General features: G+C 39.9%; 1 protein-coding gene across 48 annotated transcripts in view; it reads left to right on the plus strand.

Moving 5' to 3' along the window:
• ZBTB20 (zinc finger and BTB domain containing 20) overlaps positions 1-26,407 on the plus strand; it is a 473,003-nt gene that overhangs the window by 341,896 nt on the left and 104,700 nt on the right. For all 48 annotated transcript variants that reach the window (XM_086882894.1, XM_086882871.1, XM_086882906.1 and 45 more), the window contains one exon: positions 15,726-15,781. The gene's annotated coding sequence lies outside the window, so the exon portion shown is untranslated. The remainder of the gene's footprint in view (positions 1-15,725; positions 15,782-26,407) is intronic.

The raw sequence follows: 26,407 nt of genomic DNA on the forward strand, positions 1-26,407 counted from the left end.
GGCTGACCACATGGTCTGCCAGTTGCACCTGCCTATGTAGGAGACCTCAGCTTGTGTTTATGGCCAGACTGGCTGAAACTAAATACATGTTGCTTTTGCAAAGGATAAGAGCGGAGAAGAGCATCATCAATCCAAAGAGCAGCCCCTTTTTTGAAAAGGGACAGGCCCTAGGGGAAAAAAAAAGCTGTCTCCTCTACTCATCCTTTGTGGGAAACCCAGCTGCCATTGCTGACAATTTAGGATGAGAAAGAGGAAGACTCTCCATGGCTAAAGCAAAGGAAGGGAGCATCCACTACAGAAAACTGTGGTAAAGGGGAAAAATTTGCAAGTACATTTCATCCTGGTTAAGGCTGATGTATGAGGAAGAGGGAAGGATCTTTCAGGCTCAGAGATGGGCTTTAGAAGACCAGCCAGAAAAAAGAACACACAAAAACAAGAAAGCAGAAGGCGTGGGTGGTTATGGGGATTAGTACTGACATATGGAGCCTATCAGCTTGAAGTTTCATGTTTAAATCTGACCTGGGTCAATCATGCCCCAAAGTCATTACTGTTGAACAGCTGTTGGGTGGCCTCTGTGAAATGACTTAGGGGTTTGAGCCCAGTTTCTAGTGGCAGGTGTCCACATTACACAAAACCCATCTGTATTAATTACCTCCCTATATCTGGCAATCTCACCAGAAAGACCAAGTACTAAAGGTTCATAACAGAGACTGAGCTATCCCGTTTTATCTTAGGTGGCCCTTCAATGAAGGGGCTGAAGAACTTTGGAAAAATACCATAGGAGAAGACAGCACATTCCCTGCTCTGTGGTTCAAGCCAGACCCACCAATTTTCAAACCCCTCAGACCTGCAGATTTCACTGGTGCTGCGTTTACTCTTGAAGTCAGCAGAAAGTATTTCATAACTGGCAGCTTGCACGATGTTGAATATACATCATTTGGTTTCTACTTTCGGATCATAATAATATAAACAGGAAAACTACATTTTGAATTCATTAAGTTCTTCCTCCGCTGTTTATAAAAGATAAAAACTTCTCCTTTTTTTTTTTTCCTAAGGATTGATTGGTGTCATGTACATATTCGTTCACTTCTGTTTATGCAAGATAATAAGAGTATTAACATGGAGGTGGAATAATGGTGTTTATAGTTCCATCACCACTGTTTATATAAGATAAAAACAGTTTAAAAACCAGAAAAAAGAAAAATAGTGAGAGAACATTTGCTGTTACGTACATATATTATTTTTTCCCACTTCGGTTTGTAAAGAATGTAAAAGAAAAAAAAAAAGTGTTGCAAGTTGAAGAAGAGTTGATTCTGTTTATAATATTTCTGTGCTGTTTACCTAAGATAAATTAATTTAGAATTGATGTAATGAGCAGCTTGGAAGAAGAGAATTGGGGTGAAAGAGGAACTGGTGGGGTTAAGTCTGATACTCTTAGTACCTTGTAATCCTTTCCTTTATTAAGAAACATGAAAGATGCATACCGAATCTTTCTAGTGGGAATTGGATACCACCGGTGAGGCTGGGGACACACAGTGCTGCCATGCCAGCCAATGCAGCAGCTACCAGAGGGCTTGGAGGCTTTCTCTGGTGAGAGAACTCTCAGAACAGAAAGGATGCTACAAAAGCCTGAAAAGATCTCATGAACGTTAAACCCCTCGGTATCATTGTCCATGGACTTAGTCCAATAATTGTGTGCCTGTATGACTCTGTTTTGTTCTGCAGCTTTGAAGTCTAATCCTAATTCCTTCAGGGAGAAAGGCTTGTAAAATGTCTGCATTTCAGAGAGACAGGGAAATACTACCTTTGATGCAAGCCCTATTGTCGGTCCCGCTCAGTCCTTCTGATTCACCCCTGCTCCTACCCGGTGCACGGACGTATTGACAGATGAGGGAAGCTGGCAGATGTGCATATTTCCTTGGGATGAGACTGGTGCTCTGGTTCTCATTGTAAACCAGAAAGGCCACTTATACCTAATAAAAGGACAACTGTGTGGACATTAATGCATGCGCAGGCAAAAACTCCAGGAGTATTCGCTTACTTTTCCAAATGAGTTTGCTCCGGCTCCCCTCACACCCTTTGTGTGTTTGCTTTGGCCAAACATTCAAGCAGGCAGGCTTGAAAAATCAGGTGTTCGTACACTTTCAGGTAGGGAACTGTCAGCTCACTTTGATACTCACCCTGTAAGTAGTAAGTGCTGTGAGAGATGGATTTTTGCACATGCTTCTCACCTCCCTTGTGCGGGTAAAGGAATCAGCCCAGGAGCTGGCTTGACCTTCTCCAAGTGGTGATGGACTAGCTCAAGGAAAAATAGTGAGAGAAAATCGAACTGCATCCCTAACCAGGAAACTATAGAGAATCAGTAAATCTAGAATTGTATCCAAAATGCTCTTTGTCTTCTAAAACAAGTCAGCATCTTTTATAATTTCATAGTAGCATTTTTTTCCCTCTCTAATCCTGAGTGGACCTAACTCACAACAATGTCTTCCTCTCTTCTTCCCAATTCTTACTTTAACTGTCTTTATAAGACAGACCATTTAAACACACGCATAAGTCCATTTCTGTTAAATGGTTCCTGAAGTAAAGTTTGAATTTTAATTATATCCTTGAATCCCATTTCATTCACACACTTGAATTTAAGCATGAGCTTGAGTATGTCGTTTGAGGGCTCAAGGTTTAACATTAATGCTGTCAGGATGCAAAACAATGCTGTGCATCAGTGGTCCATTGCATTGCTTGATGCCACCTATGCACCCCTGTTCCAAATGTCAAGTACATGAAGTAGATTGTGTGTGCTTAGTGAGCAGCATTGTCCAAGGTAGATAAAAAATAGGTTTTATTGGGGAAAAAAATTGCAATCTACAGGTGGACCTTCCAAAGGCAGATAAGGGTATGAATTTGCCAGGTAAATGAATCCTTGAAAATTTCTCTCTACTAATTGCCAGCCCCTACTTCCCTTAGTGCTGACATGGATGCAAAAAGAAGGGATAGATCTGTCAGCAAGCTGAGAAAGGGTTTAAAGGAACTTCAATCAGAAAGTTTTGTTTTTCAGATGAATATATATTGTCGTGGGTACAAAATGACATTTCCTGAAGTGAAGGCCATTCTCATCCCTATCCAGAGCATTCCAACATACAGTAATATGTGTCTTAATTATGGTGTATCTGTGTCTAAAAAAGGCTCAGAAATGTCACTTTTCAGAGTTGTATAATCAAGTTGCTCCACCTTGCTATTAGGCATGAATGGCAGTCAGTGCTCCAGGGAAGCCTGAAATTGAAAGAGCAGCAGGTGGGGAGCAGTGGGTCAGGATGGGTATACATTTAGGAGAGCTGTGTGGGGAGTCCAGAAGTAGAATAGCGGGAAGTGCTGTAAATTGGATTGAACACGTTGCTAGTGGACAGGGTGAAAGATTATACAGCATTTGTCTGTGTGACCATAATGAGCTTTTTTCCCATAAAAGATTTGGGGAGAAAGTACTGTGTATGAATAGGGTCCCTTTAAGAAGCACTTTTAAAAGAGCTCATTTCGATTCCAATCATGTATATGCCCCAGCAAGACTGTAGCCAGATGCTTGTAGATCTGAAGAAAACAGCCCAACCCTTTTCTTATCATCTACCAGAGATGACAGACTTTAAAAACTCAATGGCACTTTCGATAACTTCTAACAAGAACTGGGACTTGCCTGGCTCCATTTGTCTGGTCAAGGCTGTATTTCTGCAATTTATCCCATGGAGATTTTCAGCAGAACCTTACACTTAGTGTCTAAATTAATGATATTCCTTCCTTTTTGCCATGACAAAAACCACTCTGCACTATATACATTATGCTAAAGTTTTTGTCATGGACACAATCTGTAAAAGCTTTTTCAGCCTCATCATTTTGACAAGCTGATTCCATTAAACCCTTCCCAGTGATCATGTTTGTATGGTGCACATGGGGGAGGTTGTTTGCTCACATGGTTTTCCCTTCTTTGAAGCTAGGAAACAGTGATCATCTCTCAGGTTACGTGTTATGTCTTATCACTGACCTGTCCCCAGGAAAATGTACTTTGAGGGAACACAGACATTTTCTGTGTAGCTTCCCTAGTGAATGAGTCTTCTCTGGGGTGTAGTCCTTAACTTTTCTTTAAGGCTTTTTTAAGATAGAGATATGTCTTAGCTCTTAAAGTGTGTAGGTTGGTCTGTTGATATGTTTGCATTAAAAAGCTCTGAACACATAAGATGTTTTTCAGTATTTTTTACTGTTCCACTTGCACTGAAATGGAAATAGTTGAGTGCTTTGAATAACAAAACTCTCTAGTTTCTGTCAAATATATGGTTTACTCAAAATCCTCCAGTGAAGGCTCACCACATGGTGATACCTCTGCCAGATACCTTGCACTATTGGAGGTTTTAAAGGGGTCTGGACAAACACTGGTAGTTCTTATCCTGCCATACTGGCAAGTGCTAGATGCTGTTGATTAAAGCTGGAGCTGATAAATGATAGAGCTGATAATGAAAGTAAAGGATGCTTTATTTTAAAATTCATTCACAGCATACTTTTTAAATGAGTTATTTTAATATCAGTTTTTGGCAATAAGGAAACAGGGTTTTGTGGCTAAAGCAGATAGGAGACTGGAGGGGAATCAGATCCCACAAAACCTGTGTTTGTCTTGAAGGAATGTTTTTTATCTGCCTTTGCTAAAAATGAACATGGTGCAGAGCTACTTCTTTATTTCACTCTCAGTAAAGCCAGTAGAACATTTTATGCCAACCTCAGTGATGGGCACAGCCAGCAGACTTTCTGGGATAATTGTCAGTGCAGAGTAGCATTGCCTACAGCCTGCTTTAACATAAACCCAAAATCTATCTCAGTAGGTTTCCAAGGGCATTGAAGCATCTCAGATTAATTAATTCATTTATCTGTGCCACAAAGAAAAAGGAAATTTTTAAGTGGTGCTTTTTTTTTTACCTTTTTTTTGTTCCTTTTTTTGGTTGTTTTTTTGTTTTTTTGGTTTTTTGCAACTACTAATAACTTCACCTTCCTTCCTTGTCCAGGTCATTTCCACAGACATATTTCTCAAGCTGACAGATTTCTGATCCCCCAGACTGAATAGCTGTATATCTCAGCTTTCCATCTCACATGAACTTTATCTCCCTCATTTAAAATAGAAAAAGTGCTGTCTACATGAAGAGACCATTATCCTGGTTGGGTTGTTAAAGTTACCGTAATGCTGACTTTATTTTCATGTAACAGTTCTGAACAAAATGTTTCCTTTGAAAGGTCTCAGACCTCTATCCTCCCAGCTCCTAATCACAGTAATATCCAACCTCAAGGAGTCATTAGTGGAGACTCAAACAATATCCTGTAACAAGTCAGCTATGGAGAAATTGGCATAGTTTATCTCTCTGATGCACATTCATATGAAAATAATGGGTTTCAAAATAAAGGTAGCATTGCTCACATGCTATACAGTATCCATTGGATCCAAGCCTTTCCTCCCTCACCAACACATCTCCCAAACTAGCCCTGACTATAACTCTGCAGTCACTTATGAGGTAGGGTCCATCTACAGGAAGCCAGTTCATTGTACTTACATTCTTAAACTGGCTCACCTGTAAACCTCTGTGTAGTCATGGTAAGCTGTTGCATTTTTAGATAACTGGGAAAATGGTATAATGATTACAGTCAAATCCAGCTCTTACAGAGGGGTTTACATTTCTGGACTGAATGGATGCAGTGAACTGTAAACTGAGTTTGGATGAGTTCTTGGAGTTGTTTGGGTTTGGTTTCATTTTTTTGAAATGGACACTTAGCTTTGCAGGAAAGCTGATAAGTAGTTTAAACTATGTCTCACCATTAAGAGACTTTGTAAAATCTTGCTGTTTGGCTTGGGCTTCAGCTGTCATAGGGATTTTCTTCACAGAAAGAAGCATGCAGGTGTCTTTTCAGGTTTCAGTGAATATTTTTCTTCTCATTTGATGTGGTTGTAAACTGAGCATCAAAAGATGTGATTTCATTTCATAGTTCTGCCTTAGTATTGATCAGCTTCAAGATCAGTTTAGCTTTCCCTTCTTTCCTTTTTTCATTCCATAAATTATGAATAAGGAGAATCGCCCCTATAAAGCAAAAGGTGATGCTCCACTCATTGGGGTTTGTTTGGGAATTTTTTACAAATAAAGGTCCCGAGATTATTGAACTCCACAACCTTAAGTCACATTAGTCATAAGTCACATAGATATGGATAAGCTGTAGTGTGTTAGGAAAAATGGGGAAGCTTGGAAAAGCTGAGAAATAATTCAGTTTCACAAAACATATCCCACAATTCAGTTTTATGTATTATTCTTTCTTGTTGACTGGGTCAGCAAATGAAATTACCTGGCTGAGATAGCCAGATATGTTTTGGTTGATCAGGAGAGGAAGTTCAGGACTGGAACAAGAATGTCACTTCTAAGCTAAGTCCTACTAGAGAAAGTGCTAGGTACTTGCAGTGTGACTTCTTTTGTATTATGTCTGACTTTTCCCTTCAATTACATCTTGCAATAATTTGATTGAATCAGTTACCCTGTCTCTTCCTCTGTCTATATTATCAAATGGATACTCCAGTTAAGATAGAAGAGCTGGTGAAAAATTCCATCTAAGCTGCTCTGCTGTTGCACAGCTTAAACTCCCTGCAGCATCACCTTGATGGTGAGGGTCAGGGAGGGAGGCATATCAAAGTTTAACTGATATCACAAGGTTTCAAGAAGGGAGATGGTTTGAATATATTGGTAGTAAAACTTAGAATTAGGAACAGGTTCCTATAAAACAACGTCGTGTTTGATGATAAGAGGGATCAGATTCTGTGGTAAGAGACTGCATTCTTGACACTTCAGCCACTCATCCCCATATAAAAGAGCAGTGAAAAGTTTGTTTGCTGTGAAACTGTTTCCAGGGCACACATCACAGAAGTAACAGCATGCTGCAGAAGACGCTGCTCTCCTACCAAATATGAAATGGAGAGTATTGTTCCCAGCAGCCATTTTAGTGGAGCTTTGTAAGGTAGTTTGATTTATTTTAGTAGGCATAAAGTGAGGGGAAACAGGTGAAAGATAAATTCCAAAGTATTGATGATGTCCTTGTAGGAAAAAACAGTTGGTTCTCCTTCTGGAAAACTTGGAAGAAACACATACTTAACCTGTCTTTGTAGATGCCTGGGGCTTAGCACTGCATACAAAGATACAGCTGCATGACCCTGGTGACTTCAGTGTGTCTGCAGGGGCTTAAAGGCAAGTGAAATCTTTCTGTAATGCTTTTAGTCTTGTTCCAAATGTTGTGTACTCTCCCAAGAACACAGCTCATGTTCGAAGCAGTACAGATTTTTAAAAATTGAGCACAAGCCATACGGTCTCTTATCTTTCAAGGATTTGCTGCTCTTGTCTATGGTATCTGTCAGGTTAAGATATTCCTATAGGTCTTCATAGAGTCAGGTTGTGATTTCTTTATGGATAGGTGGTCAAGAAAACATCCTGACAGTTTCTTTAAATAATTGTGGCAATGGATCTGAGATACTCACGCTTTCCCATAATGATCTTGCTGCCACTTTGCTCCTGATTTAACAAACGCCCTCATAGTCAAGTCTTAAGCCATGCAGCTCTCACCAAAGAGAGCAAGCTGGATTTTTGAAGTTCAGTGTAACCCCAGCCTGGGGCTTGCCAGAACTCGGGTCATTCCCTTGGTGCCCCACCAGCCATGGATGATGCAGACCCCCACATCCCTGCACAGCCCTCCAGTCCCCTTGCAGCTCAGGCTTAGCAGTGATCCCCACTCCAGCCCAACCTGTTCTCCAGATATTGCAGTACTTGTACACTCAGCCAGTGCCCTTTAGTTCTGCTCTGCAGTGCCATCAGGGGAAAGTGATATCTCAGAGTACTTATGTCCCAAATTGAATGTTAGTCAGATGTTAAAATGAAAGAAATATTATGGAGAGTCAGCACGTCTCACTGTGGAAATAAATTACGTACAGTGTCATGGCTCTTGGGACCACATATGATCCAAAGACACCATTTAGAGAAGTGATCACAACACCACTGGATTTATCAGTTCATGATGGAGGAACATTAATACCCAGAAAGCAAATAATCATTAACAATAGAAAGCTCCCAACCAGTAACTTAAACTCATTTTTCAGGGTCACTTCCTCACATTAGTAGCCTATTTGTATGTATCACTAGATTTTATAGCAATTATCTCCTTATTAATAGTAACTTCGCTAATTGCTATTATTAATAAAGATGCATTTAGTTCCTAGTACCTTACTTTCTCAGTTTAACATTTTGGTTACTCAAGTGTCATCTGCCTAAATAATTTAGTATTATTTGATTGTATTCTCTCATGCTGTACAGTCCAGTTTTGGAACTGCAGAATTCAGGACATGTACTTGAGAGGGTGTAGGGAGTGGGGACCATGCACTAGGACTGCAAACTTCCAAGCAGGAAAGCAAAGATGCTTCACTGCTTATCCACCTTGCAATAAGGAAAATATGACTTGATGTGGCTGTGGTGTAACACAACAGATCCAACTTCCGAGCTGCCACTTCAACCACACTCCCTCAGAACAGAAAATTCACCTACAGGTATAATCAGAGCCAAGACATAATTTTGAAGGTCTGATCTTGAAAGGTAGCCAGAACCTTTAGATATACATCCCTGTATAATTTGGTAGATACGTTTTCTGTTTTCTTCTGTTTCAGGTTTCAAAACTGAGTTCTAAGTGCCAAGAGAAACCAAAATAAAATATTTTATAAAATGGAAGTGCTTCTGGACCATAAAGAGAACTCATCTGGTCCACCACCAACTTCTCTTTCCTCTCTTTTGCAAGAGTGAGCAAGGAGCAGGCTGTGTGCTGGGTGGAAACAACCCAGTCTCAACACAACCATTATTTTTCCAATGCCATCTTTGCTCCATGGTCTCTTGATGGGCGCACACACAGCCACACAGTGAGGGAGAAGGGGATCAGGATTCTGGGAAAGATCACAGACAGGAGCAGGCAGCAGCTGCCACCAGAGCTGTGAAGGTGGCCTACAGCACAGCCCCCTTAGGCAGTCACAGGTGGGTACCAGAAGTTATTTTGGCAGTGGCTACCCCTTCACAGGTATTCTGTTCCCAGAATTAGTCCCCTAGCAGTGACCTCCTTGTCCAGGGTGGTGCTGGGCAGCAGGAGCAGGGCAGTGTTGGGGCTCTGGGAGGTGGTGCTGGGCAGCCTGGGGGCTGAGCTGGAGGCTGCGCTGTCTGAACAAAATGCCAACAAAACGCCCTGGTTTCACTTATCATAACAAATCCCTCAAAGATGTAGTCAGTGGTTAGAGTCACAGAAAGATAAAAATAGTACTATTCCAGGCCATTGTTTAAGTCAAGATGCATGCTCAAAATGCGATATTTACATTATAAAACAAGAATATATTTAACCTTTCTTTTTCCTCACTTTTTGCTAGTGTTGCCCTCACCCTGAGCCCCTTAAAGCAACTGCTGCTGAAGCTGTAATGTGTTGTTACTTCCAGAGAACTCTCCTGCTCTTCTTTTAAATTTGTTTTCCGCCAAGATGCTTTGTATAGAGACTTTCCTTGACTGAAGTTCTTCTTAGGGAGCAAGAGACCTCCAATGGTTGTTAATTAGAGTTCAGTTTACAGATGCAAGAGATTACTGTTCTTATTTCATCAGTCTCATTGTTTTCACTGAGAACAGCTGTTAGAACTTATTTTGGGCTGAGTTACCTGTGGAATGAGTCAGCTTGATGTCTTTTTGAATTAGCTTACATATACATGAAAGTCCAAATTTCGATTAGATTAATTTCTTTTGTTTTATCAAAACATATTATCCAGCCTTCCTGGCAAGCAGAGTGTGCTGAAAAATCTATTCCATCAAGATTCGTGTTTTCTAGTTGTGGGTCTGTGAAGTTTTCTGGTTTATAAAAGCATTTTTGTGTGTGTGAATGTGTAATGCTCATTTAAAGTCTACTTTTCCCAGTACATATTTCTCTATATGAAAAAGACAGACATAAAATTTTAACCAGTTTTAATTACAAGAGAAAATTTAGAAGTCTCCTTTTACTTCACTTAACGGCCCAAATTTAACAATGATATTAAATACACTGTTGACATTAAATACATTAGCGAAAGAAAATGCAAGCTTGAGCTGTGTCATAGTTCCTTTACAGTATGTGTTAAGGTAGACTTAAATTAAGACAAATTTGAGAGAGGAAACAGTCAGTTACCTTTTCTATTATCTTTGGTGGACTATATCTTCTAAACAAACTGTGTCTTTGGAAAATGTGTGATGGAAATTATCAATAAGTTTTGATTCAAAATTGTTGTCAAGTCATCACTGCGGTCTTTACAGAACCACAGTTTGGCTGTTTGTTTCATTTAAAAGAGCATATGCAGCTGTAGTTAAGTAGATTTTTTTAAGAATTCTTTCATAATACATAATGAAAATACATATACGTGCGGCAACACGTACAGACGTGTTAATTCTAATGTACACAGAAGAACTTCTTGTTCTTTCCTAAAGATCATTTCTTCCTAAAGATCATTTTATTTTGATTCTCCAGCATTGCAGACTAAGGGTTTATACATGGCCATATAACTGGCTCTCAAGCTGTATTTGCAGTGCTCTCTCCCATAGGATCTTTCTCCCTCCCTGCAACAAGCTGTCTGATGTAAAACCATCTCCTTGGTTCATCCCTTTCCAAGCACTAGCTCAACTGAGTGATGTTCATTTCTTGTCTTATTAGACAGAGTAGCCAGCCCTTTTCCTCAGTCTTGTGTGAATGAAGGAGTCCATGAGGACAAGGGCTGGGCTGAGGAGCTTCCTCTTCTGGTAGGACAGAGAGGTGAAGATGCAGAGGAAGGAAAGGAATGTGCCCTGTTAGCCCTTTGCAAAGACTTGCTGGATTTCAAAAGGAGCAGGATTTGGCCTGTGCTGGGTCAGGATCTGCTGAACTGCTTTTTCTCTGATGTGCCTTTTGGACCATGTCTGTGCTGTGACACACTGCTTGAGTGGGTGTCATTATCAGTCCCAAGCAGACACCATTGTGCAGTGAAGCCTGTTAATACAGGTCACTGAAATTCCAGATATTTTGACTGCTAAAGGAGGTGGTCACTTCAAGTAGCATGACCACAGGGAGAAAAAAAATATTAAAAAAAAAAAAGGGAGAACTTGAAGGTCATTTTCCTCTGTACGTTGCCACATTGTTTTTCCTGATGTGGCCCCTTACCTCACGTGTGACATCTGTGGCTAAGGTGTTGTCATATTTCTGGTGTGCTAACATAACATTTGACTGCCTTCCTCCTCATTCTTGTAATTAACTCCTAATATTAAAGCAGTTTCCATCTCTGGATTCCTCAGCAAGCTGATTGAAAGGCGATTTAATTGCACAGCATTGCCAAGAAACATGTTAGGTGATTGCTGGCTGTAGTAACAAGTAATGTGAAGGTAATAGAAGATATCACAGGAACTAAGATTTTGCTGGCCATTAGCAGAGGTGACTTCAAAAAGCAGATGATAATTAGTATAGATTTCACTGAACCAAATTTCCATCTGCTGCTAGTCACCAGATTTTGAGCTGCTCTCCTATTAAAGATTTGCATGTATGTTCCTGGATTCTCGATGGAAAGGACACTTAGGGGAAAAGGGTATAAATCAGCAGATAACTGTGTAACCTGCAGAAATATAAATCTATGTAGATTAATCCATGTTTCCTAAATTGCATACTAGATTGTAATTCAATCAAAGGGTAGGGGTCGTGTGACGTTTATGAACATTTATGGATGGTATAAGCACTCAGATTAAATGTCAAACCTGGTATTCAGTTCAGAATCACGTATTATTGTTATTCATTAATATATAAAAACAACAATTATATCCACTAAAATCCTCAATTTAATATTGCTGTAATCTGTCTCTGCTGTGTCAGAGATGCAGCACAGTCTCTTTACCCCCTCAGATCATTTAAAGGGCTCTGCTGAATCTCAGCCCAGTCTGCTCTTTCCCCCCAGCATGGCACTGCCTCCATTTGGCCTCCTCTGAACTGAGGAATTCTCTAGTAAATGATATTTTTTATCTTCCACTGGGATTAAATTTTAGTTTTCATACTGAGCAGATGTAGTGCACCCAGAAGGGGAGGAGAGGAAAAACTCTGGATCTTAGATCCAATTCACCAAGTATATTACGCATGATAAAGCTGTGCCCATCCCTGGTTCCATATCAGTAAAGGGTGAAAATGCTTTGAGGCAAGAACAGTCATTTTAGGGTTATCTAAATTTGTTGTCAGTCCTTCAAGCCTGCTTCTTCCCAGTCTGTGGCTAAAGGACTGGCATTGCTCACCTTGGTGTAGTGCATTACATCAGAGAGATCCTAAATCACTTTGCAAAAATGGAGCAGAATCGCTGTCCCAATTTTCAAGAAGGCACTTGAAGCAGGTTAACTCAAGCCACTTAGCAAATAAACTGTAAGAAGCAACTGAACATCAATTGCAGAAATTACTTTGGCACCTAAGATGTCAGTGTTGCTGGAAGGAAGTAATGTTTAAGCTAACAAAGGTTTCAGCTTGTTTACAGCCAAAATTTTACTGACTTCCAATGGACTTCAACATGAGTGTCTTAGTCACTTTTGAAAACTGTAGTTAGCATCATAAATCTAATATCTGCTTATATAATGTAACTCATACCACTGGTTTTCACTGTCTTAACTTCCCATAAATAGAAATTCTTCAGTGTTTAGAAACCTTATTCTCATTAAACTTGGGGGACTAGATTTCTAAATAGCCTTAACATGTAGACCTTACTCTGTGTCTTTGTGACTTAAATGTAATTTATTTATGTAGCAAAGAAAGAGAAAAGGAAAAAAATCTGATCACAATGAAGGAAGGATAGGTTTGAGATTAGCCCTTGGCTATTCTGTTCAGTGGCCAAAACATCTTCCAAATAATAATGATTCATTAACACTAGGAATTCAATATAAAGAAAAGGATCAGTGGATTCCATTTGTCCATTCCCCCAAATAGAGCAATGGGGGGTTGAAAACAAGTGACATAAAGAGACAAGTAATTATTCTGTTTATAACATAGAGACATGGGGAAACTGGCCAGCTTGCTTCAACTTCATTTTCTTATGTTGTTATATAATAATATATCTTGAAGAAATCTACTGTGTTAATCTAATGTAATTAGGTTAAATGTCTCTAGTGACCAACAGTGCCATATGATAAGAAGTTTCACCCCAGCATTTTAATGGTTTGGGTTCTGCTCATGGTTTCAATTAAGTCAGCATGATTGCACAGGGCAGTGAGAACAGGATTTGGCCCATTTCTCTCCCGCATACGTGTTCTGTAGTTATCTAACCTGGAATGAATCATAGCTTCCTCAGACACATCTTGTTTTTCCAGAACTTTACAGGGAAAGTTTTGTTTTCATATATTTTCTTTTGAACAAAACTGGTAATCAAGTGTCCAGACCAATTGCAATAATTTTAAAAAGCACGGTGTTTCAGTTCTGGTGATTTTGCCAGATTCTAGTTTGCAGCTTCTAGTATATTGTGCCTGTCTATAATCACCATACAGTTTTAATTAGACAGGACAATCTTGTACACTTCTTAGAGCAAATTTGTTGGTAATGTTGGTGTAAGTCATTAGTCAGCACCTTCAGAATCTCAGGCCATAATTTGTAGAATTCTTTGGCATATGTGTTGTCAAAATTGCTTTATGCTTTCCCTTAAGAGACCTTGTTTTATGTTGCTTTTAACAGAGCCAAACTCTAACCTCAGCCTAAAATTTTCCATTCTGTGTTTTGTTTTCTTTTCCCCAAACTGGATGCCTTCCACTTTTTTTTTTACTTTTTTTTCACTTTTTTTTTCACTTTTTATTTCCTTTTTTTTTTTTTTCAACTCTGGGACTCCAAGGCATATTCTTTGGCTCAGACCCCTTGTCACAGGTTCTTCCCTGGTTTGCAGCTCACTGTCCCATCTGCCCAAAACTCTGAAAGAAATACTACTCAGCTACCAGCCCCTAACAGTGCTTCACTGTCATCTATTACAGATGAGTCCATAGACTTCCGTGGTTAAGTCTTCAGGAGAAATGTAATAGGAAAATAAGGGTTACACGCTTAGGAAAGGAGATTTTTCTCCACCAGGAGAATTTCCCTGTTACAGTTCATTAGAATAATGGATTCTTGAAAGCAAGATAGTGACCTTGTCTCCACCAGCTTGATCTTGCCCTTCCTTTCATTTTATGTCATTTCAGCTTTTCAGTCTGGGCAGAATCCATCCTGTCTTCTGTCTCATGCAAATCTCCCTTACATGTGGGAGCAGTCAGCTCCTTTAAAGAGAAATTTGCTGTTAAAAGGGCCTCTGTGGGTGACCTGTCCAAAAGATGCTGTTAGCATCTTGTTTCCTGCCCTGACAGTTTTCAGGATTGTCTCTGCTGTATTTCCTCCACCTCCCTTGCAAACCAAGCACTGGATTTGTACACATGCTTTCTCTCACACTCTCCTCTACCAGGACCATAATTCCCACAAATAGTAGCTACAACTCTGAACAGATTTTTCTGCCTGCCTTCCCCCTCTCTCTCTCTCTCTCTCTCTCTCTCCTGTGACAGCTCCTCTCTTTCCCTTCACTCTCTTAACTCAGGTTTATATTTCTGTGAGTTTTTTTAATTGCTTTGAGGAATGACAGAGCTAATCTCACCCCGTAACTAGACAGGAAGCAGAAGTTGAGGGCCATGTCTTAAGTACTGAAGTATGCCACATGGATCCCATGGTCGTTTTGTGCTGTGCTCCTGCTCCCCTGATAACAATCTTCTGGAGAGCACTGTCTGGCCTGACTACCCAAATTTTTTTCAGCTTGGCAAAGGGAAGGGGAGACAGGACTGATTTGTAGCTTTGAACATTTGGGGAGCATCTGCCTTTGTTTTCTGTGTCCAACAGGAGTGTGTCTTCTTGTTACAATTCAGAGCATCAGGCTTTGATTAATTTTGTTTATTGCTTCATCCCAGGTTATTATGTTTTGGAAATAAATATGGAAATAAATATGTTGGCAATAAAGCTTACAATCACCATAGTAGACCTGCAGTCTACCAGAAGTTTGCAAACCTTTAGCCATTCCACTTTCATGCAGTCATTTTTTTCTTAGGGGTCTCAGGGTAACAAATCAATCAAGTACAAAAGATACTGTGTTGACAGAAGGAACTAAGACAACACAATTTTTCTGTGCAGCTATCAGCTGTAATGTAAGCATTCTCAGCCCTAATAATAAGCCTAACCCCTCTTCTGTGAAGGTCAGGATGAAGAAGGCGAGTTCTGTTTCAGAGTCCTGTATCATCTGGCATGACTGCTAAGAAGGATGCCGTTCAAATCTGGCAGTGTTCTTGTGATAAGAGCATTTGTCCATAGGAGCCACAAGCCTATTTCACGGAGCCTGTTGAACAGCCACCAGAGGATATTTAGTCTCTGCTGGCCTGGAATGATCCCAGGACTGAAAAGCTTCTCAGCCACTACCAGTTTTCTCAGCTACATAGTTCTGGGGTCAGGTAGTTCCAAATCTTCCAAGATTTATGTTGTTTGTGAGTTTAAAAGGGTTTTTTTTTTTTCCCTCTCCTGTGGGAATTGCCACCATCTGCAAGTCTCCTTGATCCCTGTTTTATATTATTACATTAGTATCATTTAGTGTGTTCATTAACAATTTTATTTCCTTTTTCCTTTCTCTCTTTTCTCCTCAGATCACTCACAATCAGTTTGTGGCCTTTCTCTGGAGGAACCTTTCCGTGTCTCTTGTGTGAGTATTTATAACATTTTTTTACTTTTCATTGATATAAGTTGTGCCTTTTCTTCGAGTTCCATCAAAGTCAGCCTGGGGCCTCTGTTGCTTCCCATGGCCACAGGACTCAATACTGAGTTTTTATTCTAATGCAGTCCAAGGTTTCACTAGTAGTGTCACTTTATGGGACTCAGATTTTAGTTCAGTGACATTGTATGATTGATTGATTGATCTGGAATTTATATGTGCATTTCTGGATAACAATATGGAAGATTTCTGTTTGTATGTGGGGGTATGCATGTTCTGATGGACATTATGCTGTTGTGTGCTAGTTCAGGATGAAATACAAAGTATTCCATGCTGTGCAAGTGCAAAGCAAGTGCAGAAAACAGTCAACTAGCATTGCAACCTGTCCATGCTGAAGTTTGACCCTGTGGTGTGGGACCCTTCCTTACCCAGCCCTGGCTGCTCTCTGAGCTGCTCTTCTTATCTGAGTAGATTAAATGTGCTGTATTCTCATTGACATTCAGTAGTATCAGGATTAAAAATCTGTCAGCAATTTCTTTGGAAGGTGTTAAGCAGGATTCTTTTCTCACCTAGTCACATTCATTTGAGTTTGGTTGCTGCTTTGTAGGTTGGTGATTCGCTGACCTTTTTAACTGAAGAAAACACTATGTTTATCCAGATAATTGTGTTTTCAAGACCCAGAACAGGAAGAATTAATTTTTTTCATGGTTTAAGTTTTGTTCTTTTTGTGGGGGGAATAAGGGATGGAGCCTTTGGGAGTGTTTGTTTGTTATCATTTGAGTTTTAATTTTGTCAGGTTCTGACACACGACAGTTTTGCGCATTTGGAACAAAAACTCACATTTTTCTGGGATTCCTTCATACATATTGGCAGTGAAATCTGCACTTTCGAAACAATGACTCTTCTTGTTGAAATATAAAGGGAAATATAGCACTACCACTTCATAATATTTACTATAGTTAAGTAAAGACAGACCAAAGTTTTCCAAATGTCCACCAGCATTTTAAGCCACTGTTTTGGGATGTCCAAGCTGAAGCTACTTAGCGAATGCCAAAAATAATGAGGGCTTTTAAATTTAGGTTTAGAACTCCATGTCCAAATATACCTGGACTTTGTGTTACTTCAGATCTCCACTTTGCAATTTAAATTCATGTTTCCTACCTGTTCAGAGAGAAAAGTAGATGACTGTTTAAGTGCTGCCTGGAACTTAAAAAAAAACATCACAGTAAGAGAAATAGCTCTTTCTTATTAGGAGAGGAATTAGGGAGAGGAACTAAACCAGCAAATCTGTAAATTTATGTTCAAGTTGTGTTTTGATTGTTGGAATTTCTTTAAAGGGATGCAAAAGTGCAAATGGGCATCAGTAATTTTTTCAAGGTGCTTGCTGAAACCACAAAAGAGCTTTCATTTCCCAATACTAGACCTGAAATATGTGGCTTTAACATTTAAATTGACCCACTACTTTTGCAGCACAGAAGGAAATGGCACTGTGCCTTCTTCCCCACCCTGTGGGCAAAAAGATGAGATTTGCTGCAGTGGCTGCAAAAGGTGGTATGACAATGCTAGCTCCCAAGGAAAAGACGTATTTGAGTTGACCTATTATGCCTATGGTGTCCCCATATTTCTTTCCCTTCTCCTTTGCCTTTCTTTATAAGGTGTCCCAAATCTGTAATTTACAACATGCTGCTCCAGTTTTGCTCTGATATATTTGTTACAAATAAGTAGGAGCCTATGCATGTCCATAGCTGCCTGTGGCGGTGTCAGGCCTGCGAGATGAGGGGAGCAGAGGCGCCCACAGAATGCAACATGGCTTATGTCTAACGTGACATTTATTTGACTCAGAAAGGCAATTGATTAAAGGCCCATCGGACCTTTGCCATCATGTATTATGTATTTATCCAGCAGGAGCAGTTTGTAACAGCCCCTGACAAATCCTATTACTTTTGTTGCAGAAGTTCATAATATCAATAAAAAGCATTAATGATACTCAGGGACGGGAAGCGTTAACACCGCTTCTGTTAACGCTTCCCACAGCAGTGGCAAAACCATTTATGTCTCTGGCAGACACCATGTGCCTTCAACATTTGCACAGAGGCACCAGTTTAGCATTGTTCTACCTCTGCAGGGCAAGGCAGTTAGGTGGAAACAGCAAGCTGGCTTCATGATATGGTATGTGGAAACCTGAAGCTGACATCCCTCTTCGACAGTGCTTTGCTGTGTGCCCATGCATTTGTTGTTTTCCATCTGTCTGCATTTGTTTCTTGACATGTAGGATTAGAATCACATATTCTCTTGCTTCTTTAAGTCAGGCTTATTCCACAACTGAGAAGGGCTTCTTGGTGCTCCTCCATTCCTAAATGAGCAAGCTCCATAGGAGCCCTACTATATTTCAGGCATGTCTTGTTCTGTACTGGCTCTTCCCTTTCTCTGTGGAAGGCAGGTCCTTCAGGCCATAGATAGTCTTGGTTCTTTTTGGTAACAGAAAAAGTGTAAATGGGACATTTTTGCACTAGAAGCTGTTAATGGTACCTGACAAGCATGTTTCTGATCTAGATAACTGATTTGTTCTGCCCTCTATCTCAGTGTCCGGCACTGGGCTCTCTTTTCATATCCCTTCCCACAACTTCCCGATGAATCAGTCTTCATCCTTCTCCCAGATGTTACACACTTGTCTACCTAATTATATGGCATACGGGTTTTGGAGGTGGAAGGATTTCATAGATCTCTGCCCCAAACTATATTCCCACTTAAGAGGAATACAGTTAATCTCTGCTCCCCTGGAATGTGCTCAGGACTTTGAGAGACACAGGTTCTTTGTCAAAATCATTCTTTTCATGGAAGAGGTCTTCTGTAGCAGTATCGACATTACTAAGGTGCTTTACAGACGGAGAGATAGCTACACTAGGATAAATAGTTATAGCAGGACACTTCCCTAACTTCCAGAGAACTACCTGTTCAGATGGAACCCATAAAACATTGAAAAGTTATCTGCTGTTGGTGTTGGTAAGTGCAAATCAGAAGTGCACCAAAGTCATCCAGATACAAGGAAGTCACAGGACATGTTAACCTAATTCCATGGATATCTGTCTGTCTTGTTTAAATAGATTTCTGATGTGACCAGGTTGTACTGAGCTCCAGCATCATTCCTGAGCACTGATTCTAATTCTTGTTACTTGACATCCTAGTTTTAAAAAAGGAAAGAAAAAAATAAAAGAAAAAAAAAAAAAGAAAAAGAAAAAGAAGGAAAAAAGTGCAAAAGGTGCCGTTTATTCCTCGGCTTCATGAAGATGTATTTGGTCAAGTAATGATGACCTAAGGGAAGCTGAGAGGCATCTTACTGATCTCATCATAGTTATGAGAACCATCCATCATATGGCCAGTGATTTGTATGTCAAAAGACACCCAGCAGTATTCCAGCCTGCCAGTAGCCAGTTTCTGAGAATCCTTACTGACTTTGTCAGACGTGATGATGCCCAAATAGTCTTTGATATCTATGTAGGTGTCCCCGCTTTGGTACTTGTTCACCACCAAACTGTCATCTGTTGCTGCTCTGAACCATTATCATGGAATAACAACGAACTGGCCCCCTCTGAATCCCTTTCTGGTTCTGTGCTTAGTGTTGTTGTGCAGATGAGGAGCAACAGCAGTGATTGCTACATCAGGAACAGGGAGGAGGCATCTTTTCTCAGGTTTCTTAAGAAGCTCTCCCTTACTTGAGAAGAGGATAATAACCTCCAGGTCAAGCTTATTCATGAATCAGAAATGAACATTTGCAAAATGCCAAAAAAGTCTACATGTAATAAGCCTTATGTTTACAACAGCTTTCAAGAGCTAGCATTTTTCAAGAATTATCATAATTAATGTAATAAATAGGCATTAAAATTATCCAGAAGAATCAGTTGATCTGCTTTTGAAAATAAGGAGGTTTAGGAAGGGAATGGTCACCTCAACGGCAATCTGAGACAGGAAAGGAATAGTCTTTTCTCAGCTATTATGTGTCTCCTGAAGGAAGGGAATGTTCCAAAAAAGAAAACAACATGGGTAGAGGCAAATGAGAGAAATGGTGAAACAGCCTTAAAATGGCAGCCAGGCTGAAATTCTACTCTGATGTATTCATAGAAATGAAACCGTATAACTGAGAGTACACCTTGGGAAGAATGTTCTTGAGCAATGCCACAATTTTAAGATTTATTCTTTATCTGAAGATGTAGCCATCAAATAAACAAATAAAATATCAAATAAACTTAACAAATGGGCTTGCATGGAAAAAAAACCCTCATTATTTAAAACAAACCTGTCAAAGTTCACAGGTTTGTTTTAAAGCGTCTGACATAAATACAGACCAGATATCCAGAAAATTCAAGACGTAGCCAGATTTACAAAAAGGGGGAAAATTTGGACCCAGTTTTTCATTCAAGCATTAGTTTAAGTGTTGACATTCAAATTGTTTAGCAAGTAATAAAGGCTGCACGTAGCTGTGAAGTTGATGTGTGGATTACAATAGAGGCGTGTGTGCAACCTGCCTTCTAATTGCAATACCTACAATATATCCACTGGTGCTGGATGAGATTGAACTCAAGATTGGCCAGCATGACAGCTGAAAATGTCACACCTTTCTGCCATTATGCATACTAGCAATCTCTTTGTTCTGAGTTATTTTTCCTTTACTTAGTGTAATATAATGTATTGAGTGTTAGTTTTTTTTGAAATATTACAGAGTACAACAGAAGAAAAAAAATTACTTTAACTAGACAGTTGTAAGAGCATAATATTTTAGGTTTAACTAGAAAAAAGAAGGAGACAGAGAGAAAATGGAGTTGTTCAATGCACTTTTACCCCACACTGGCATAATTTAATATATTTGGATGGAAAAGACCACCTTTCCAAAGCAGTAGCAGCATTTCCTACAGCAGTTTGAATGCCAACCATCAAAATATTAAGACAGACCAGTTTGTTAGGTCAAAATCACTGTTCAAAATGGTAACAACTAGAGTGTGGCAGAGTTTTTCAGAATATTCCCTTTGTAGTTATGGTAAATTATCTTCCAGCTTTGCCAAGCACATTGCTCTACAGCTGTATCACCAAATGTCTTTTTCTTTTCTGAGCTTTATTGTGAGTCCTTCTCCTAGTGCAGAAATCCTCGTTGGTGCATCCTGCTTTAGTATCATGTTGTGTATCTGCCTCCATCAAATATATTCACCAGATACAGGGTAAAAATGGTACCAAGAACATTTTGTGTTGGAGGAGTGGTTGTTATAAAACACAATATCCAGAAATAGGATGTTTCCCAAAAGTCACCTTTTCATCAAGACATCGTAGATAGGTCTTTTGAAGCTGGCACCAAGACATGAATACTCAGGGAGGTCCAAATCCCTGCCCACATGCCCATGTTCATGCTGAATGTCCTCTGTGTGAGACACCATAATGGAAAATGAGCTTGTAAGAGGATTTCCTCCATCTCCTTCTCCTCTCCACCACTCCCACTTAAAAAAGAAACAAATCATCTGCCATGTATCTCGTCTGTGTGCCATTACACAGGTGCATATGTCAAAACACACGTGAGTAGTCTTCAGGCAGTGCTCCTGAAGGCTGTATTGCCTTTTGATGGGAATGGGAACTCAGACATAAAAGATCACAGTATATTGAGAAATAATGAGTCTTTCCTCTGAAGTTCTTGTTCACTGCTGAAGCTTTCCATCATTTTGGATAATATCGTGCTGCATATGCTTCACAAATTCAGCCCCCCAGCTAATATTTTCATTTCATGTGTTTGCATGCCCAAAATATTAGATTTTTGCACACCACCGAAAGCAAATGCTTTTAGATCTGAATAGATCTTGCTCTCTCTCTCTCTCATTCCACCATACTGAGTTTTAAGTTTAATAGAATAGCAGTATCAGTTTTCTGAATGATGTTTGCTAATGTTTTAGCTTCTTGAGCATACTCTAAACAGCTTGAATTTTCAAGGACAAAATTGAAATCCCAACTTCAAATAGCATGCAATTTAGAAGTATTCGTGCCTCACCCAATCACCAAAGTAAGGATCAGTTGCAGCATTTGGATCTGGGTGTGTATTTAAATTTCATATTTGTCCGTGTTCATTTATCCTGGATGTCTGAAAAGAGATTAATTGCTTTTCAATTTTTGCAGTAAATCCACTTCTACATAAAAGACAAAAAAATAATGTGTAACATTCTGGATGCTCTGCAATATGCACTGGAGGTTGTGAAGGAGAACTACTCTGTGTGATCAGCATATAACCAGCTCTGAAGAATGAAGTTTTTCAGACACTGTTTTTCAATTTTTGCATTTAATTTTTTTTTGCATTTTGGGGTTTAGGGCAAATTTCTTGTGTGAATGTCTGTGCAAGCTTGAAATGGTCCCGTCATGACACTAAATACTTAAATTCTGCCACAGAAGGCTAAATGCAGCTTCTCTTCCAGTGATCTTTAATGGAAAGGTAGCAATTCTAGTCATTCAAATACCTACAGACTGAGACATGCCTCAGGGAAGATTGTCAAAAATCCTGTTTTTTCTTGTTGAAAACAGTTTGGCAGATCTTTTGTTGTGGAACCTGCAATTTAATCTCTCGTTGATACCGTGACTTCTGTGGCAATGTCTTCACCTTCCATCCTGGCTTGTGCCGCTCTGCTAGTGGGCAATCCTGTTTTTCCTATTGCAGGAATGTACAAAGAGTCCTAGCCTGACTGGACTTACAGAATCATGTAGTGTGTTCAGGGAGAACCAATGTTTTTGTAAGTGCTTCTGATCACCAGGTATTTCTCCTCCACGTCTTGTTCCAGCAGCATTTTCTTGGGAAGCAGGGCTCAGCATTCAAAGGCATTCAGCAAGATTTTGTAGATGAATGGGCATCCTGTTCTGGGAATAAGAATATTTTAAAAGCACAAAACTGAATTAGATATTTAATTAAACTGTACAAGTGAAGTGTTGAGAGAGTTGTAGCATCTCTGAATATTCCAAAGGATGGAGACAGAGAAATTACACTTGAACATTACAGGTAGATGAGAACTAAATATTGTTAATGAGCAACGTATTGGTATTGACTGATCCTTTAATAGCTGTTAAGCATGCCCCCACTTTTTCCTAATCTATGCCCCCTCCCCTTAAGGGGCCTTACAAATAAATGTTAGCTGTTCCACCCAAATCTTACCAGATAGAAAAAGCTATTTTATTTAACTAAACAGTTGTGGAAATATAGCCTTCACCTTGCCCAATAATTCTTTCTTCACCACTTCTCAATCTCCCCTTCAGGTAAGCAGTTGCCCACCTTACAGTCCTTTTGCAAATCTTGATCTAAACTCATAATTTCCCTTGTGATACTGTATCAAATGCTCTACTGATAAATTAAATTTACTGCATTTCCTTTGTCTGGATAATCAGTTATCTTATCAAAGAAAGTTATCAGGTTTGTCTACTACAAACTACCTTTGGCAAACTCATGTTTTGTTTCATCCCATTTTCCATTTACCTGCATGTCTTTTCCATTATTTTTTCCTTCAACATTTGCTGCACTCATGCTATTGAAGCTCCTGATGTTACATCAACATCAAACAGGTGTAAGTGAGATCAGAATCAGTTTCAATATACTGTAGCACAGCCTTGCATAAGCCTATTCATTCTCTTGACTGCAAAAAACTAAGTTCTCATCTGGCAGACAAGTAAAACATCATTTTTTATTTTTCATTGTCATTACAGCAAAGGGCAGGTGGGCTGATTTTGAGCCTTGGCTGGTGAATGTTTGCAATGATGTGCAAAAGGGTTTCTAGAGATAGAATCAGAGACATCTACCTGCACATTAGAGTGCTTGGGCACTTGCATTAGAAAAACCTTAATGTATGTATCAGTAATGAAAATCTTAATTAAGAACGCTGCATCATTGTCCATGAACACTCTTTCTTTCTCTGTATGTGAAGCTCTTTGTGTATTTCAGCATCTACCTGGTCTAGACAGACAGAGCCCTCAAAGAATGTGTCTGGCAGATCTCTTGATTATTAACAACTAGAAAATGGCAAACTCTTCTTCTTTTGTCTCAGCACTGAAACTCAGAATACTGGAGCATACAGCGTGACTTGGAGTTTGTTTGGACTTTTTCTGTGACTTTTTCCACTTCATTGTTATACTGGTGGGTTTCAAAATCCAGTAGCATTGAGTAGAACTGAGTGATGTAACTTAGAGCAGCCAAAATGTGCACAGACACCTATTTACCCAGTAGAATATCTTCTCCTTTAGCAGCAGCACACTTGCCTGGACCATGTTCTGTATGCACAAAAAAGTACACGAATGGATGTGACGACTGCAATGTTAATCTCCCTAAACTCAGGAAATTTAGAGTGAAGGCTCCCAGAGCAACTTTGCCTCTTCCCCTCGCTTACTCTAGGGTGTCTTAGTGATCCCTTGGCTTTCCAAGGCAGACAGTACAGACAGGGGACAGGGAAACAGAGAGGAGCTGCTTGAGGCTTTTTCCCTGTAATTGTATTCCAGTGACGTTTGTTTGCTGAGCACCATTTGTGCGTTAGATGTGGTTTGAAACACATTCCGGAAACCTCTCCAAGTAGTGGACATACAATTGATTTATAGGTGTACTGGTAGAAGCAGAAATAGTGTAAGGTAAGGAAGAGTGTATGCACTCACACACACATTTGCCAGGGTTGTATCTTTTGCTTCCAGATGAGTCAGGTTGTCTTCTCAGATTCACTGTTGTGTCACTGACATTGGTGGCTTCTGTGGACTCACACCTGCATGGTAGGAGGATATGTCCCAGGAAAGGCAGGAGCAGGAGATACTGCTATTTACTTTGAATAGGAAACAACTCTAGAGTCTCTTCTTGTCTATACAAATCATCACAGTTGAGACCCATATAAAAACCTACACATGCACTGACTTTATTTTTTCATCTTTAGAAAAAATTCCTCCAGTCTGACAGAAGAGTTCATGTTGAGGCCAGTAGCTCGTGCAAGGCACAAAAGCTGCATATGCCTTTATATTGTCATATGAAAAAACAGATCTGAGAGTGAAACCCATGTAATCCAATAATCCCTCAGACTACAGCTTCTGTTTCAGCCATCGTTATTATTCTCAGAACCAACACTTACTCCCCTAAGACATCAGAACCTGAAATATTCCAGATTAAATGAAGTGGGATTGAAAGATGATTAGTGGGCTGGAGCATCCCTCTCATGTGGAAAGGCTGAGTGAGCTGGGCCTGTTCAGCCTTGGGAAGAGGCAGCTGAGTGGGAATCTTGTAAAGATGTAAAACAACAGCAGTGTGTCCTTGTGGCCAGGAAGAATAAGATCCTGGGGTGCATCAGGAAGAGAGTTGCCAGGAGATTAAGGGAGGTGATCCTGCCCCTCTGCTCAGCCCTACTGAGGCACATCTGCAGTGCTCTGTCCATCTCTGGGCTCTTTAGTACAGGAGGGATATGGAGTCCTGGAGCCAGTGCAGCAGAGAATGACAAAGATGATTAAGGGGCTGGAGCATCCCTCTTAGGAAAGGCTGAGGGAGCTGGGCTGGTTCAGCCTCCAGAAGAGATGACTGAGAGGGGATCTCACCAATGTCTGTCAGTATCTGAAGGGAGGGTGTCAGGGGATGGAGCCAGGCTCTGCTCGGTGGTGCTGAGCAAGAGGCAATGGGGCAGAAATTGAAGGCACAGAAGTTCCACCTGAACATGAGGAAGAAATTCTTTACTATGCAGGTGACTGAGCACTGGGACAGGCTGTCCAGAGAGGTTGTGTCTCCCTCACTGGAGATATTCCAACCCCATCTAGACCCAACCCTGCCATGTGCTCTGGGGTGACCCTGCATGAGCAGGGAGGCTGGATGAGGTGACCCATTGTGGCCCCTTCCAACCTACCCAGTAGTCTGTGATTCTGTGAAATGGCTGATTCTGCACGGCTTGGTATCAAGTCAGTGCATTTTTATCTAGGCAGAATATAAGTGAGGAATCACCTCCAGTCTGATTTGATGCCTTTCTATACCAAAATGCAAACATGCAGTAATTAAAACTGCCCCTAGTCTTCCTGCTACAGCTGAGTCACAGATTGCAAGAAGAGTATCTTTTGCTTTTTTTTTTTTTCTTTCATTTTTCACTGGTCATTTACACAATTCCCTGCTTACAGTTAAAAAAGTGTAGCTCGGTTTCTGGAAGAATATTTAGGAAAATAAAGATATTTTAATATGGTAAAAACCTTGTTATTTCAAAACCAAATGGTTTCAAGCATGTCGGTGCTGCTACTTCTCTTTCAGGACTATGTACGTGTCAAGTTTGATGTTTTAAAACAAAGCTGTGTTATAATTATACAAGCATGTTTGAGAAAAAAAGGCTTATGGAAAACTTAACAGCTGGAAACTGTTTTATACATACTTGGATGACTCAAAAGCAGCTGAATGGGTTTTTGCAAAACTTTACCAAAAATGACATTTCTGGATTGAGACAAGGCATGAGAAATAGCAGCTGAAAAGGTAACAGTTTCACAAAGGTATGAGCAAATATAGACAGAGATTATTTAATTCATCAATTTCCACTGTACAGTCATTAATGTAATGCTATAAAAATAAAAGGATTCATATTTATATAGTTTTTAAAGGATTTCAAAGAT

This window comes from Cyanistes caeruleus, chromosome 3, assembly GCF_971803275.1.
Source record: "Cyanistes caeruleus chromosome 3, bCyaCae1.hap1.1, whole genome shotgun sequence".
Lineage (NCBI taxonomy): Eukaryota > Metazoa > Chordata > Aves > Passeriformes > Paridae > Cyanistes > Cyanistes caeruleus.